General features: G+C 38.0%; 1 protein-coding gene across 10 annotated transcripts in view; it reads right to left on the reverse strand.

The window, feature by feature from the left end:
• Positions 1-17975, reverse strand: part of LCLAT1 (lysocardiolipin acyltransferase 1) — a 145477-nt gene extending 127502 nt beyond the window's left edge. For 3 of the 10 annotated variants that reach the window (XR_015281384.1, XM_086871115.1, XM_086871067.1), the window contains exons 1-3: positions 17809-17951; positions 17575-17668; positions 12751-12862 (exon numbers count right to left, since the gene is read on the reverse strand). The gene's annotated coding sequence lies outside the window, so the exon portion shown is untranslated. Of the gene's footprint in view, positions 1-12750; positions 12863-17569; positions 17669-17808 lie in introns of all 10 variants that reach the window. The other 7 variants (XM_086871138.1, XM_086871075.1, XR_015281382.1 and 4 more) reach the window with 5 other exon arrangements.
• Between the last annotated feature and the right edge of the window lies 1 nt (position 17976).

The following is a 17976-nucleotide window of genomic DNA, read 5'->3' on the forward strand; positions in this document are numbered from 1 at the left end:
AACTCATTCTGCCAGCACAGTCTTGGCTTCTAATCCCACCTCTGGTCTGCTTAACACTAATTCCTGGATCACACTGCCTACCATGCCCCCTCCCCTTCCCTATTATTTCTAATCACTGGAGGAGGAATAAGCGAGCAGGAGAGAACCCCTAGGCAAGAATCACTGTCTGGAGCTTGTACCTCCTCATTTTCCACTTCTTTTTAACAGTATTTCACTCCTGCCCGCCCTAAACTACAGACCTGTCCACTCATGCCCCAGTTAAGATTCCTTGCAACCAAGAAAATTAAAGCAACTGGCACCAACACAATTGATACCCTAGAAACAAGAGTAACATTTGAGCATCATCAAGGACCTACCAGTTGCCCTGGAGTTTTCTGCAACCTTAACTGATGAGGAATAAAACCTTAACAGTCAGATAAATCATATACCCTTTACAGTACTTGTTCTCTAGCATTTTCCTCATTGTATCTATTATGAATTAGAGCAGAGGTTGAAAAGGAGTCTGGTTTATTTTGTGGATTTTTTTGGAAGTTTTGCTATTATGCTGGGATAGGGAAGGAAAGAAACATTTACAAAAAACTTGGCAAGAAGTAGCAACACCCACTTTTCTTTTGTTATTTTGGCCCCCATTACCAATATTTTTTGATTTTCATTCTGGAAAAAGGAGAAAGATGAGGAATTGTCTGAAGGAGTGTTTGCTGGGCTGCTTGCCCTCAGAAAACTGGAAAATTGCCGAGGCTGAAGAAAGAAAGTATTCTGTAAACTCAGATCTGATTTGTCTTGAACGGAGCAACATTTATGGAGAATTAATATTTCCAGTGTCTTGACCTAGGAAACTTTGTTATCTTGTATGATGTTCAAAGAAATGACCAGTGGAGAAAACACAGAAATTGCCAAACAATCAGCAGTAGTGCAACCAGTTGTCCTGTCTGACAGTGTCTTGTCAGACACCTCGATAAGAAGGTGCAGGAAGAAAGCCTGCAAGAGACAGAGATGGTGAGTTTATTCTTAGCCTCTGTTAACATTTATCTTATGCCATAAAATACTCAGGCTTGCATTCTTCTCACTATTACTCATTCATTAGCAGACTGATCTTGTCTTCTATATAAAAAGACCTAATCCTTTTGTTCTACAAGCAATCTTTAAGCCTTCTTCACTCTTGCTGAGTGTATTTGAGTACCCAAATTCATGAAGGAAAAGGACTGACAGCAGCCAGACAACCTGCTCACTCCAGCAACAAAGGTACAAATCACACCCTTGGGTTCACTCAGCTACCAGTAGCAGGTAATCAGTCAGAAGCCCCACACTTAAAATCCTGTGACTTTAAAATGAAGTCTAAATGCAGTACCTTGTTCTAGGGAAAAGTTCCCATTTTATGGAGTATCTTACTAAGAGGCATTGTTAGCTGTGAATGGTGGCTCAGAGTGTGTAAAACAGCTTCAAAGCTTCAAGGAGCACAGTATTAAAGAGGAAGAAAGTAGTAAGGAGAAGAATAAATCTTACATCTGGGATTTGTTCAGTTACTACAGAGCAAGTGATGCTCTTGAGAAGCTGCCTTGCCATGCCAGGGAGGCCTGGTTGGGCAGGCCAGCTGTGCAAGGTGCCAGCTACTAATATTTAATCAACCTTTAACTGTTGGAGAAAGTTCTCATTTTCCTGCAGCAACCCCATGAGAGGAACTGGGCAAAGGAAGGACACAACCATACTAAAAGGCACCACTGGTACCCCCATTAAAACAGCCGAGAGCCACCAGCTCAGCAGAACCAGCACAGTCATGTCAAAAAACCAAGTCTACAGAGACTCCTTGTAAAACCAGTATCTGTAATCTTATCCAGCCTACATGGCTAAAACCACAGGGGGTAAAAGAGAAGGAAAGGTGCCAGCTAGAGAAAGCTAGTCTAAAAAAACAAAAATATGAATTCATGTAGCCTGCCTTATTTAGAGTATAATTTATTCATCACCACCCCAGACTGAAATGTCTGAGCAACTTCCAGAGCACTGAGAAGTTATTTTTGCCCTCCAAAATATAAGGAGTATAAGAATCACAACCAACAATCACTGTTTAATACAATAATAATGCAATACTATGATTCACTTGCATTAAGTCTGACTAAATATGTCATTATCTTTAAATAGAAATGGCAACTAACAATTTTAAAACTAAAAATAGGAAGATGTGTGATGTGAATCCTATGTGATTTACGCCTAACATGAATATATTATGCTGTCTTTCAAATGCTTTCCTAGGTGTTTTCAGCTTTGGTAATTTTTTTGTTTTTCACTGAATTTCACTTCATATTTCTTTTGTCTACCAAGACACCATCTTGTCACAGAAATTAATTTCTAGAATTTTGTACAAAAAAGGACTACATCACTCCACTACTACAGAAGCCATGCTGATATGAAATGTAGATACCATTATAACTAAAGAAAAACAAATGGCAGGGAAGATGACAATGAAATATGTGGGAGCAAATACACAAATAAACCCTTTATAATGAAAGGAATACTAAAAGTCTTCTAAAAATGTCAGCTAGGGGAACTCAATAAAGGTCAAGACACTTTGAAAAGGAGAAGTTAATCAAAGACTTTCTGTATTTACTGTCTTTTGTTCCATAACATAGTACAATGTACTCTAGGCTACTTTAAAGCTGTGACCTTTCTTGCCAGTATTCACTGTTCACTAATACAAAAGTCCAAGTTTTGCTTGAAGAAGCCAAACCTGTTGATGTGCAAATTGTGAGTCTCCAAAAGCACTACTTAAATGACAGAGCTTCACCAACATAATTACTTCAGACTACTCTTGCATAAACCAGCATAAACAACAGGTGGGGAATGACCCCAGAACTCCCTTCATATATTTTAAACAGCCTTTAATGTTACCATTCCCACCACTAGCAAATGAAAATAGGTGGGGCAAATATCTTTGTGCCAATAAAAATGTTTCATTTAACAACAAAGCATGTGTTAAGAAGGCAAATTAAAATGTACAGGCACGTTTTGAAGTCACTGAAATTAGAGTTGTGAAAATAAACCAGCATTTTCAAAATGGAAACATTACAAAAATGATGAGCAGATTTCCATCACCTTAAGGAAAACCATGGTTTTCAAATAGTGTTCTTTAAACTGTCACTATCAAAATGAAAACAAGAATCAAGAATGAGAGAGATTGTGAAAAGTATCAAAACCACTCTTGAAACTTATTTTTTTTGTGGCTCAACAACAACGTTTTCCTGTGTTTTAAAGTGTTTCTTTCCTCTCTTTCAAGGCAAGACCATTAACACAAGAGGAGAAACAGCCTATAGCAAAACTACATAGCAAGTGCTTTTGTCCTGCCCCCCCACCCCCCAGGAAAGAGCATTATTTTCCTAGGGTGGCTTAGTTACAACATACACTTAAGTTGCTCTAACAGCAGCTAATACTACAGCTTCCGTTTTCAATTCACACAATTCCCAAGTCTTAAAAGTGGAAAGGAAATTTGTTCCCCAAATAACAACCCTTATTCTGCAGTTTACTTAGAGCTAAGTAGTTATTTCCTTTGAGAATTTTACAAGAATTAATAAGCCATCTTTTTCTTTTAAAGAGAATCATCCGTGAGTCATCTCAAACCAATACAGACAAAACACCACTACAGACAACAGATCCACACAGAATGGCTGAGGTTGGAAGGGACCTCTGAGGTCTTCTGGTCCTATCCTGCTCAAGCAGGACCAACTGCAGCCAGTGAGCTTATGAATATCTGAAGGAGACTCCACAGCCACCTGGGGCATCTTGTGCAGGTGCTCACTGACCCTCCCAGTAAAAAAAGGTGTTTTTTAACGTATCTCAGTTTGTGTCCATTGCCTCTGATCCTGTCCCTGGGCATTACTGAGAAGAGCCTTGTTCCATCCTCTCTGCAGCCTCCCTTCAGGTACTTGCACACACTGAGAACATGTCCCTCCCCAAACCTTTTCTCCTCCAGGCTGAACAGTCCCAGCTCCCACCCTCTCCTCACATGTCAGAGATGCTCCAGTGCCCTCACTGTCCTTGTGGCCCTTCACTGAACTCTCCCCAGTATATCCAGTATGTGTTTGTGCAGGGACTCAATCCTAAAAAATTCTGGAAGAATCTAGAGTATCCTGATTAGCTGGGAAATTAAGCCTGAAGGGTTCAAAGTTTCACCTAAGCTGCTGCACAGGGTTTTACAAGAAGGCAAAGAGAGCTCATTGCCCTCCAAATTCACCATGAGGGGGTTTCCTCTTTAGCCACTAAAATAGCAGCTTTAGACCTGGTCCTAACTCAGAGCAGAACAATTAAAGACAGCTTTCAGGAAACTTAATTCTGTCTGAAAACATCTCCCTGTGAGCTGCAAAATCAAGGAGACTATATAAAGTCACTTAAAATTTCACCAGTCCTCAGCTTCATTTCAAACAGATTAAGCTTCATGAAACAAATAATAAAACTGATAATGTTGTTGTGAAATATTGCAAGGCTGAGAGAAAAAAAACTAGCAGCTCTGTGTCACAGCATAACCTATCAAAATAGTTCAAATTACATTAGGAAACCATAAGTATATTTTTTTAAAAAAAGTTCACTTATCTTCCAACTTCTCTCCATCCACATTTTGGTAAGAGGACCAAATACCTAGGCAGACTACAAGACACGAGCAAAAACTGCAAGTTCCTTTACACTTACTTATATTAAGTCATTATTCTTTCATAGTGCTTCCAAAGCAATTTATAGTAATCTGCAGTATGAAAAAGGGATATAACAGACAAAGAAAATGAGAAGTTATGTGATTAGCATTTCTTAGGATGTCAGAATTTTTAATAACTAATCCTGCAGCAAAGAAGAAAGAGATTAATGGCAACAGAGCAAGCAAGAAATGGGATTTTAGGTATATTATAGAAAATAAAAAATTGAAAGTGATCTAAAACCTCTAACAGCATATTTATAAGTCTTTTTTACTGGTAACAGATTCCAAGCTTCAAATCAGATTTGACTGCATTAGTCAGTAAGGAAAAATATAACAATTTCCTGATACTGCACTGAAATTCTTAGACCAAACTACAACAAAAATAAATAATAATCCTTTTTAGAAGGAATATTAGAAATGGATTCTCCTCCAGTTGTTAGGAACATTATGGATTTAAAGTATTTCAAAATGTCTGGCTGCAGTTCAACACAACATGGCTAATGGGACTCAGTATGAACTCTCCCATAACAATTTATCTAGTCAAAAAATTTCTCTTTATAAGTTTCTATCTCTAGCTTCCATAGTCAGACAGCAATATCAAGCATATAAATGGGAAACTGATAATGGGATACAGATATCATAACAGACTCTTTAAAGCTGGAAGTATGATTTTCTATACATTAAGAACCACCTCAAGTCAGCTGCAAGATACCCTAAAAAGTAATATCTAGAACCTGCAATTTCTGTAAAGCTGTTACACATTCTGATAGCATAATTTAGTCACTTCATATTATGCAGACCACATTACAGAAATATACTTTGAAATGGTAACACTTTTTCCTATCAAAGGTTACTTAAAGCATAGAGGATTTTTTTTTTTACTACTAGTAGAGAATTCGAGGCATTAATTGTAATTTGTTATCAGATGTACCAATAAAGGTGGCCACTGTGTCCTCCATCAAAAGCTGAAAAAGATTGAACTGATCACAAAATAAGATAAACTATGATGAATCTGAAACTGCAAGCTTCACACCTAATTTAAAATGCATCTCTCCAAGTTAGCAATACAAAGATGTCTGCCAGTTCATCGAGTCAGCTTTGTCTCATTCTAAATATCATAAAAGACTAAGGTACATTCATATCAAGTAACTTCAAGTACATTTTTAGGAGGCTGAAATTCACTGTGAAAACCAACAAAGATTAGGGAAAACTACCACCAATTAGACAACAAAAGTCAAAGCACAGAGCTCCAGTACAAATTCCTTGGAAGGAAGGCACCCAATCAACATCCTTCACCTTGACTGCAGAGCTATCAGCCTGAAACTGGAAGAAGTGGTCCTGGATGGCCAATACAAGTTTCACAAGTTACTGTAAGGAAAATTTCAGAATGTGAGCTGAGAAATTAGAACAGGTTATTTTCCTCTTCTTGGAACAATAACCACATGCTCAACCATGCATATGTAAATAGACAAAGAACTTCTTCACTCTGGACCAAAGCAAGATGTGAGAGGCATAAAGCAGAATTCAGTCAAACTGCAGAACCATTTGTGATTGTAAATGGCTTTGTAGAAATAACTTGGAATACTGACAGATTTCTCTTTCTGATGCTCTTGATCCTATATTCAGGAACTCAATCCAGTGACCTCTCTTTGGAATTAGCATTGATCTTGGGTATCTATCATTTGCCTACAATAAAACAGACTGTCAGGAAATCATCATCTCAGACCACAGATGAAGTTGATTCTGTGGAAATTCAACACATAATGATTAGTTTCAGCCTGAAAAGCCTTTTGGTCAGATACAGCAACATTGGAATTTAGGGAGGGAGAACATCACATTTAGCAAGGAGTCATCCTCAGCATAAGTACAGTTTGCTATATTCACAGCAGAGATCAGGGGATTCAGCAACACTCAAAAAACATGTGGAATACTGAAGCTGCAAAATTAAAAATAGAGAAATTATAAAGCACCAGATTTAAGGCTGTTGCTCCCTCACTGGTTTGCTTTTTCACACAGGAACCCCACCTTATCTAATGCACAGACCTTGACAGCAGGACACAGAAGAAACTACTTTTTATTTCTTATTCCCCTTTGCCATAGTAGAGTGTTCAGATATTAAAATTTTAAGACAAAACCGTCTTTTTTCCCCTTTTTTCCTCCATCTCACGTTTATTATACTGCTATCTGAAAGTGCTGTATTTCAGTAATTTATTTTCATAAAAGATCCTATTTATATTTTTATAACTCAAGGCCTACAGCACACAGCATATGAATTGTGTCTGCTTAATCTGGAATGTCTCCAGACTGATTTTTTTTTCAGAATATTTGTCACTGTGCAGTACATCACAAGCACAATTCACAGTTGTTACAGCTTCAGTTGCAGCTGTGAAAGCTTTGCATTCTTTATTTTACAAATGTCCAATTTGGAACATTGCTATTCAAATACAAGTATCACAAGTAGTTACTGTTAATAATGTTACATATCTCGCTTTTTTAAGCAAAAAGTAAAATCCAGGTCTTCAGTGGCATTTAACTACAGAAACCTTCACATTATCATCTCCAATCCTTTATTCAGTTCAGGATACAACATCAAGCACGTGCAACAAGTAAAATGGGTTCTACAGATCACATTCTTTAAATCTTTAAGGCGTTCCTAAAATACAAGCCATGGTAAGCAGCAAGTTTTTTAAGGGGAAAAAAAAGATAATGTGTTAATGGAAGCACCTCCTGTCAGTTCAAGTACAGAGATGTGGGTGACATTAAAAAACTTAGCCCATATATCACTTGTCACGTATGTTTCTGTTGGTATTTTAATGAAGTCTGAGACCATGAGCCTACTGTGAAGAGAATCTGGGATAATAACAGCTGCTCACCTCTAATAGCAATCATGTAACTTAAGAAATGTCATTTTAATATTTTCAAGGAACAAGGAAAACACTCCAATGACAAGGTAGGATATCTTAGAAGAAGACCCAACACTCCCAAATACAATATACAAGCCTTCCTAAAAATCACAACCTCAACATTTAACTTGGCCAAAATCCATAACTTCCAAGCACTCCCTTCAAATTCTTCACCTAAATTAAAACAAAAAACCCAACAATAAAACAATTGGAGCATTATCTAGAAAGGGATCAGACGCAGCTGTTTCTGTATTTGCTACATTTCAGGGTAGGTCTGATAGCACCAATGGATGAAAGAGCAAAATGCTAATTAAAGCAAAAGTTTTTATTTCAAGCCATTAGAAGAAATCTGTATAGTCAGTGTACAATTCCTTAAACCAACAGGCTCAACTGAGTTAAAGAAAGAGCATATCCTATCCTATTTAATGTTTCTCATGCCTAATCTAGGTACCTTTTTATGAGTACTTCACAATCTTCCTCTACAAAAGCAAAATAATGTCTTCTAGTGCTATTAAATGCTCATAAAAGAACCGAGTTTCAAATAAAAACATTACTATGAAAACCCTAAAAGGTAATCTATTTTCCTTTTGAAATAAATTCTGTCCATCAAGAAAAATCAATGAAAGCAGGTTTACGGAATCTGAAGGTAATGAAGTAATGATTCCAAATATTTTCTTTTCTTTTTCTTTTTTTCCTACTAGCTACATTGTAGTCAGAAAATTTCTTTATTATACATTAAGGAACAACTTATCTAAGCTAACTTCCATCTGAAAAAATTAACTGAGCTTTTATTATGATTGCATTTAAAATGCTTATATAGAAATTTCCTAAGCTTTTTCCAGAGCAAAAATAGTTAAAATGTTTTAATTAAACACTTTTCACTGTGAAATATTTCCTTTACAATGTTTTTAATATAACTCAACATTGGCTGCATCTTTCTTGACAGATGTTATTTCCTTAAGAGAGAATGTCTCAAATGGTTTATGTATAACATTCTTTCTAAAATTAATTTCCTTTCTGTGTAAGAAGTTAATACACCAAGAAAAAAAAAAACCAAAAAAACCCAGGAATGTTTCATACCATGTGGGATATAACAGTTTTAGAGTTTTGCTTTAAACTAGCTGAGTAATACTTTTGTAGAAATATTATTAACGTGGTTGAAGCTTAACATTTGGAAAACGGAAAAATACTTGCCCACAATACAGCTTCTCTCCAGATTCCACTGCAACATTAACTTCTCTTTTATGTTCTACTCCTCATTCCCATGTCTGGTGGAAATCTGACAGATCTTAGTAAGGTTCGGCTTAGGAGAGAGACGTTAACTGGGTGATTGTTTTCAAGAACAACAGACTGGCAGTTCTGTAACAAATAGCTTCCAAAACAGAAAGGAAAGTTCTTATAACTTCCCTCCCAAATAATTCAAAACACTGACATCAGAAAAGCACACCATAATCTTTCTCAGGAGGAGGACAGACACTGAGGTCTCACAGATGTAGATGCAGCTCCTCAGGGTGGGCACCTACCCATGTAAACACCAAAACACAAGTTCTTAAGAGAGACACTTGTACCAGCTGGATATAGAAGAACAAAGTCTCCACAAACATCCTGGGGAAATGGAATCTTTGCAGGACATTAAGGCCAAAGGTATTGGGTTTGCAGCTTGTAATATACACTTCCCATAAAGGTTGTAAACCTTTGGCAAAATGGCTGTAGAGCCACAAGAGTAAGAGCAGTCTTTAAGTGATAAAGAAATACCTGTTCGTAATTTCTTTTTCCTCTTGTTATGCTAAAAACATTCATTTAAGTATTACTTTTCTAACAGATCAAATAATTTTTTGTACAGATGAAAATTTTTATTCTAAAATATTCTGCAGCCTGTAGAACTATATTTACAACAATATTTTGCAATTACTACTTTCCATTTTTGGGCATCTCTTAGTCAATACGCCATTTTGTGATACTTCTAGTAAACAGTATCATCTGTGTTAATACTGTGCACATAAAGAATATCTTCCACTAAAATCCAAAGCTACTGGACAATTTCCCTACATATTAAGGTTTGCCTATTTTATATTTATGAATAAATGACATATTTCTAAACTTCAGCAGAAGCCTGTTCTAAATATGCCCTTTTCAGCTACTTTTGTATTTCAAGACTCAGTAAGACATCATGGAGATTAGAAATTTCTTTCTTTCTACTACACAAATTCATTTCTGCTGACAGCAATGCTTCAGTTCTGAAGGCAAACTGAATGCCCAGAGCTTATAAATAACAAAGCTTTGGGCAATATGTGCAGTGCCAGTTTGCCTAAAATATTTTTATGGATGCCTTACATAAAGTTGAAAAAAGAGCTGAATTTAGCATCTCTATTTGCCACTGACAACACGTAAAATGAACAAGGACCAGAAGGAACTTGTGGTCACAGACAACAGGGAAATAACTTACACCTTCCCTTTAAAAAGGGGAAGGATTTCCTACAGCCACTTCAGGGGCCTGGAGCTGTTGCAGGAGGGTGAAGGTCTACCAAGTTGCAAAGGCACAGATAGAAGGCAGACCATCAGAAAACTCAGCTAACATGTGACTGAAAGAACCAAATTTTACTAAACACTCTGAATTTTTCATAAGGTATTTTCTTCAATTAAAAAATAATTGCTATTAATATGTTTTCAAAGAGAAGCACAGGGGTGCTGTGTAACATCAGGTTTGCTCTTCAGTAGACCAGCCCACTGCAATTACTTCAACAAAACCCACATAATTTCAGCTATTTTTCCCCTTAAGCAGAAAAATAATACATATTCCTGGGCTATCAACAACCACTTTAGCAATATCCCTGTTGTGACCACTCCAGCCACATTTGCTCCTGCCTAAACTTAATTTCCATACTTCCATAACTACAGAGCCATTGTCTCAGTTTTGCAGTTCAAGGTTCTTTGGTAGACTACTGTAATTAGAACACACACAAAAAAAATAGCTGTTTGACCTTTGACAACTTTGCAGGCACTTGTCATTCAAAAACTATTAAGGTGGCAGACAAGACAAACATGCAGCTTTTTTACCCACTGTCCTAATCTAAATGAGATGAGCTGTTCAATTCAAGCATTGTTTTAAAGTGTGGGGGTTTTTTATTTCTTAGTGGAGTTGACACTGTTCAACATTTAACACTGTATCCAAGAGAGGTGCAAAAGTAAATTCTTCTCAATATTTACCAAAGAGACCAAGATCCTTTCTTCTTAGTAGGACTGAGATACAATACATACTGCGCCTATCTTTATTGCAACTCAAGTAAAAATATTCTGCGAGATACATTTTTATAGGAATTATTATTCCAAGGAAATTTTGGAAATTGGCATCTCAAGATTGAATAATTTATGACAAAATAACGAAGTATTCATTCTGTAATGAATGGTAGACCAATGCAAGTGCTTGAAATAGTGGATAGCTGTAAGGATTTAATTTAAAACTTGGTATTCAAGAGAAAATGTAAACCTGATGTTCCTAATAAAAGAACACACTTCTCTGAGCAAAGCCATAATTTTGGGAGAGACACACCCTTTGTCACTTCCAATGGTTAGAAATAGATGAGTCTGCAAAACATTTATTGTAAATTATACTGAGATGCGAGTAGTTTTTTAAGGAAACTCTAGTGCAAAATCTATCCATCTCATGGAGGCAGTACAAAATGCAGCAAGACCAGTCCTTTCCTCAAACAGTCTATCACCAAATTTTACAAAGATCAAACACAACCAGAACACTACATTCCATCTTCCTAAACAGTCTGTAATTATCTAAGAGAGAGTCAAACAAACCAAACACCCTCTTTCCAAATGTGAAATGCATGCCAATTCCCAGGACATTAACTGGGAATTCCATTATCTGATGGTGAATTACACATAGCTCACTGGTAGCCCATTGTTTTTACTTGTCCCATCGTTTTCACTTGTCGCGAGAAAAAATCTACTGACCTCAGCAAGGGATACCAAAATAAATTGCTAAAGCTTTTTTCTTTTTAAAGGAATTCACTATGTAAATTGACAGATTAGTGGTGTTTTCACACTGAAGAGGGAGGACCAGAAGAAAGCTAAGGTCTGTTTAGGAGGCTGAAAGAAAATGATTAGCCTTACCAGACTACAGGTTGTCTCAATAACCTTGGCATGAGTGTATTACCTCACACTTTCTAAAATGCTGGACTCAAGAAAATAGGATTTCCATGAGTGATGAGTTGAAAAAAAAAAAAAAAAATTGAAATGGACTGGTTGCCAACACAGACTTAACAGGTAAGTATTTATTCTACTTGTTTTGCTTTTTGAGAAATCTTTTGCGGTTTTCCTTGGCTTTGTTAAAGAACCAAGCAATGACTTCCCCAGAGCATATGGCCCCTAGCTCCAGCTGATACACAATCTCAAAAATTTACCCAGCAGAACCAGAAACAAGCTCCAAGTTCTGACCATAATAAAATAAAAAAATAAAAAAGAAGCCCATTTGCAGCTTGGTTCACTTTGCAAAGTTACATCTTCCATGGATCAGCATGTGGTCACCACTGTCTCCTAGCTTATCGTTCCAGAAGAGTTAAAAGTTGTTTTTCAGTGAGGACAAAACATGTCACTGCTATTCAGTAAGCAGAATGCTCAAGAAATTCCCACTGTAGCACAAGAATTCTGGGGAAGAGTTAGTCGAACTCATGAGAAAAAAATCATTGAGTGAAATTAAAAGTGCTTCATCATGTAAGTTTCTTAAAAGCAATAGCACAAGCTACGGCAATTAGAAGAAAAATACCAGTCATTATTAAATTTATTATTGTTTATTCTTGCTAAAATAGTATCAGATTTATCAAAACCAATGCTCTTTACACTCAAGCAGATCACAAACATGATCTTGATAGCAAATTGAATTGATCAGCTGAACAAATGCAAGATTACTGTAGGTATTAAAAAACAGAAGGATCTAGTCCTTCTAGCATCTGAATAATAAAATAAAACATCTTAAAAACTGAATAAGCTTTCTCACAATTCCATGTCCAAACTAGGACAGAATTTTTTGGCGTTATTTTCACTAGAGAAACAGTTTATTAAAGCTAACCAGCACACCTCATATAAAAACACATAAGAGAAATCCAGAGGACTCATCATTCTCTTACATTTGTCCTTACACTTAGGGAAAAGAATTCTCTCTACCTGTGATCAGAAGAAATGGGCTATCTGAAGAGAAGTCTGTTGACAGATTGGCTCCGTCTCTGAACACTCTGCCAACTGCAAAACTTTCTCAGTTTAGCCAAGACCTTTTTTTCTGCATTGGGGTAAAAAACAGTGATACAATGTTGGTAACAGGTTTTGGGGTCTTTTTACTTGAGGATTTTTGTAGTACTTTTCTAGAAACTGAAACTACCAAATGTTTAGCAGCAGCTCAGTGGGCTCTAATAGTCACCTGACAGATGCAATTCAGATTCCTTCCCAATTCTCTATATATGTGGAAATATATGAAATGCTGAATATCCCCTACCCAGAGCTCTACACTTGCTATACATCTGTTTAACTCACCAACTGAATATGGTAACTATACCCTGCCCAAGGACATACAAGACCACCAATGAAAACTTCAGTAATCACCAAAACTTCACACACTGTTGCAGAGAAATCTGGAAAAACAGAGGCATTTTACTTTATTTTGATGTTGTAATTTAGCTGCTTGATGAGTGGAATTTACAGTTTCCTTCTGAACAGCTTCCTTTCAAATTTCAGAAATACAGCATGAAGTGCTTTCAGTGGTATTGATTACAAAAAAACTACTAGTATCCTATCTGAAGCTGTCTATAAACAAGTTGTAAAAACACTTCAAAAGCATTAATCAGCTTAAAAACATTAACTTCTGCATACATTTTTCTACGTAAGTTAAATCACATTAGGAGAACATGCTTTTTAAAATATGGCTTGAGCTAATTTTAAAGATGGTTGGAAAAGTTTGGCTTACACTGATTAAAATCTATACTTAAATGAAAGGAAAATTTAACCACAAAAACTATGCTCATTTTAGAAAAACAAGCATATCACTGCCAAAGTGCTGTCCTAAGTTTAGATTGCTGTCTGACTAAAACATTATAATTATGAGAAACTGAAATGGATTTCTAAATGTTTCAAGATGAAACAGCCATTGGGTAATTTGCAAGATATGCAATTATCTTCTGAATTCAAACATATAATACTAATACTCGATCTGAACAAATGCAGACTGTTTGTGTGAAGACTGAGGAAATCAATGTTAAACATCAATACCAACACTAGATAGGAGTAACCATAATGAAATCTAAGAGCTGAATTACCAAGTGATGTGGAATTAATTACTTCAAGAATTTACTTTGAGGAGTAAAAAAAAAAAGGCTTGGAATGTCTCTCCAAGAGCTGCTCAAGCTGAACAGAGTATCCTTAGCCCTTTTATCCCAGTTAAAACTGCATCAGAAAACATTTCACCCAAGCTCTCCTGTGTAGCAAGACAGCAACATTTTTACCTTTAAACACCAGAGAGGGTCTTTAAATAGATTGGAAGGGTTATAGAACATATGTTGCTACTTCACAATTAACATTCATATCTGCATGGGATCACTATCATACTGACCATGCAAAAGTTAAAAGGAAACAAAAATTAAACACAACCACATGCTCACCCCATATATGTTTACATTAATGTATACATTAACTTACATTAATGTATACATTTAATGTATAACCATCATAAATTCCAGTTACTTTGAAAAGTAAGTTGATCTGCAACAATCATTTTTATCAGTTTGATGCAGGATTGCAAGAAATTCAAAATAACTCCATTCTTGTTTCAAAATCATGATTGTCAGTACCTGCACTGCCTTTTATAGTCTGTCTTTGATTTAGGAAGAAAAATTAATGACTTTGTTGTGATCTATTTCTTGGTCTCCTTTGAAAGCCTGAGTGTTCAGTTATCTTTTGACTCTTCTGACTACAGCCCAGTCTGTAGTTTCACTGATTTGATGAAAGGAGTACAAAACAATCTGTCATTTATCTGGAATGAAAGCAATACCTGCTCCCTTGATACCTAAAATAACATCGATAGCAGGTTTTATACCAAAGGATGACTGGAACAAGCTCCTCAAGAGTCGGGAGAGTTTTAGTATCACACATGCAAAATCTTGGAAAAGCAAGGTGAAAAAAAGCAGTTCCATTCTCAAGGGGAAAACACCTTAAGCCTATTATCAGATTAAAAGAAAATTAATTTTCTCAAACTCATAAAAGCATAGTGTGTGAAACCAGTGAATCTACTAATTTTGCACTGGCAAGTAAAGACTTCAAGTTTTTAACCCCTAAGCATACAAGAGCTCTAATACAAACAAATGTAATTAGGTGAATTAAATTTATTGTATCAAAACAAGATCAAATTCACAAGTAAACTAGCTCAGCTAAAAAAAAAAAAATAGGAAAATTATGAGGCATTTTGGGTATGTTTGAAGAATTCTGCTAACATAGCTCTATCACATTTCACTGTGCCCTGATACAGTAAAAAAATGGACAATTCACAATGCAGAATTGTCTTTCAGGAGCAATTTACTTGCTAGGCCAAGACAACAAATAGTAAAATCAAACTGTGAGCCTTTGCCCACAGTCAGCAGGGACCCATTCCAAAAATTCAACTCTCCAAATGTTCCACCTCTCCCGCTCTTAGCCCTAAGTGCTGACCAAGCACCACACACACAACACAAACAAGCCAGCTGTCCTCAGGCCAGTGCCAATAAAACATTTAACCAGACTATGGAGCTTAGTGCCTCATGTCTGTGTGTTCCCAGCACCATGACCTGAAGAAACAAGGGAACAAGGAAGGGACAGCCTTGAACAAAACTGTAAGTGGAGAAGAGGGGAATGAAATAAGGAAAGAAGGACAGAGGAAAACACAGATTATTTGTAAATAATGATAAAAATAGGAAGAAAGAATAAATTGAGACAAAGACTCTGCACATCCCAAGAAGCTGGAAGAAGCAGCCAAAAGTAAAAAAAAAAAAAAAATGTGCTTTGGTAAAGCAGAGTTGGGAGGAATAAGAGGTAGCAACACGTTGAAGGATGGGACAAGTGACAAGTGAGACTATCCAAACAAAAATTAAGAGAAAGAAACTCTATGGGGAAAAGTCTTGGATGGAATCTGATAGAAAGCCAGAAAAAGGACAAGAGGATTTGCACCTATGGCAGCTCAGATTAAAGAATCTAAGAATTAAAAATCTGGCTTTACTAAAAATAGCTGCAGAAGGAGTAGACTCTGCAGGAACAGATGAAACACATGACAGCCTCCCACATGAGCAAGTGGAGAAGGGTTACTTGATCCAGCAAATCCTAGCACCGCTAAAATCCCAGGTGGGTGCAAAGATGACACTTCATTCCACTTCCAATCTTCTTTCCAGATTACTTTCATGGGGAAAGCAGGCAACTCCATGAAAACAAAATTCATTGAGGCTGAGGAGCTGGACCACACCAGAAACAAGGTTTCCCTACAGAATCTCAGTCTGGCTTTCATAGTAGGGTACAAAATTATCTTTCCTTCAAGATTCTGCCTCACTGAATACACATGGTGGACCAGCCCCTGAGATCTAAATAAAGGTCTGTAAGTGACTTCCCTCTTTCAGTACAGAAACACTTTGGCAAGCAGTGAAAGGAGAAAAAACCCTGGAAAGATGAGAAAGTTCCTTCACAGGCTCATACTCTCGTCACTCTTACCACATATTCCCTACACATGGCTGACTTTTCTTTTTATAAATCCAAACTTTTCATAAGTTTGAGGTGTAGTTCTGATTTTCTGAATGACCAGTTTGAGATTTGGTTTCTCGAGGTACAGTTTCACATTATGGTTGACCCACAGCTGGGTTACATTAGCGCAGAAGGAGAAACAGCTTTCATTCATATCAGAGCAAGCACTCACTGGAATAACTTCCATCCCCGTAAAACTGTTAGATCAACTGTCCCTGAAACTACCCAACCACTAAATCCACTACAAAGAGAGCAACAAGAATCCATGGCCAGCGATGGAAAGGAGTGAGACCACACTCTTCAGCTGCAGCCCACACACTGACCAAACTATGAATACACACTGGTAAAGAGTACCTTGATTTGCCGAGGTACAGCTTCCACTGCAGCTTTGCATTCAGACTATTAGACAGTACTGTAAAACATGTCTGCAAAGTCAACCAACTCACTTTAGATTTCTGTGTTCAATTTAAGGCATATTTTGGCTTTTTTTTAATCATAGTTTCCCCATTTGTTAAGATGGAGGGGGACCCATCTATTATCTCTGTTTCACAGCGGAATAAGCTCACGCTTGAGAAACTTTGAAATGTTACTATGCTATCTACAACTGAAAAGTCCAAAGGCAGAGGCTGGGTCATGTCTTGAACAGAACAAACAGCTGCTATGAAATAAGTGAGAGGTAGTGATGCTTTCAATCAATAAGTATAATACACTACCCATCAGTGTAGTGCACCCCACGCACTAACAAAAGTAGAGATCAAAGACGTCCAGTGACCAAGAACTGCAATGCAATGAACACAAGCACCAGTGTGAAGCTGCATACCCAGTTTAACCCCAGTGTTCATTTTCAGTGTGCCTCTTCTTGTGGCCACAGCTATGTGCTGAACAGCCCGGTTGTGCAAAGCTCCGAGCCTTGGTGCAGCACTCACCCTGCATTTACTGCACAAGAGACCATTCAGGTCAAAGTTTAGCTTTGCCAGAGGGCACATCCAGCCCAGACAGCAGCACACACGCCAGTACTAACGGGAAAAGTGACAACACACAATAACCAAGGAAAAACACCCAGTTACAGCTGGAAAAAAACTGACTGGCTTCTGTGTATGTGCGAGTCAAAACAAGACACTGTTTTTTTCCCCCAAAAGGAAAGATACTAAGGATGAGATTATAACAACAGGCCTCCAGTTATTTATTCCTCCAGGTGCAACAAAAGCAGCAGCACTGAAACCGAGGTTTCGGGTACCGTACACGTCTCACACACACGGAACTCCTCCGCAGACAAGCTCAAGCGCTCTCCTCCATCGCCGCGGCTCCCGGCCCTCCTACAGCGCGGCGACCATGCCTGCGGAGAAACGGGAGGCGGGTGAGAGCCCGGCGGGCAAGAACGAACCGGCAAGGCCAGGGGAGCCTTGGAGCCCCGGCGCCGCTGCCACCGCCAGCGCCACGGCTCGGCCCCCCCTCCGCCGGCGGCCCCCCGCTCACCTGGGACGGGGCAGCGCCGCGGCGGGAGGAGCTCAGGGAGCCGCCGCGCCGCCGCCGCCTCCCGTGGGCGCCAGGGCCGCCGCCATATTCCCGCGGCCTCTGACCCCGCTCACTTCCGGTCACGGCGGTCACGCCGTTGCCATGGCAGCGCTGCAGGCCGGCCCCCCT

Source organism: Cyanistes caeruleus, chromosome 2 (assembly GCF_971803275.1).
Source record: "Cyanistes caeruleus chromosome 2, bCyaCae1.hap1.1, whole genome shotgun sequence".
Lineage (NCBI taxonomy): Eukaryota > Metazoa > Chordata > Aves > Passeriformes > Paridae > Cyanistes > Cyanistes caeruleus.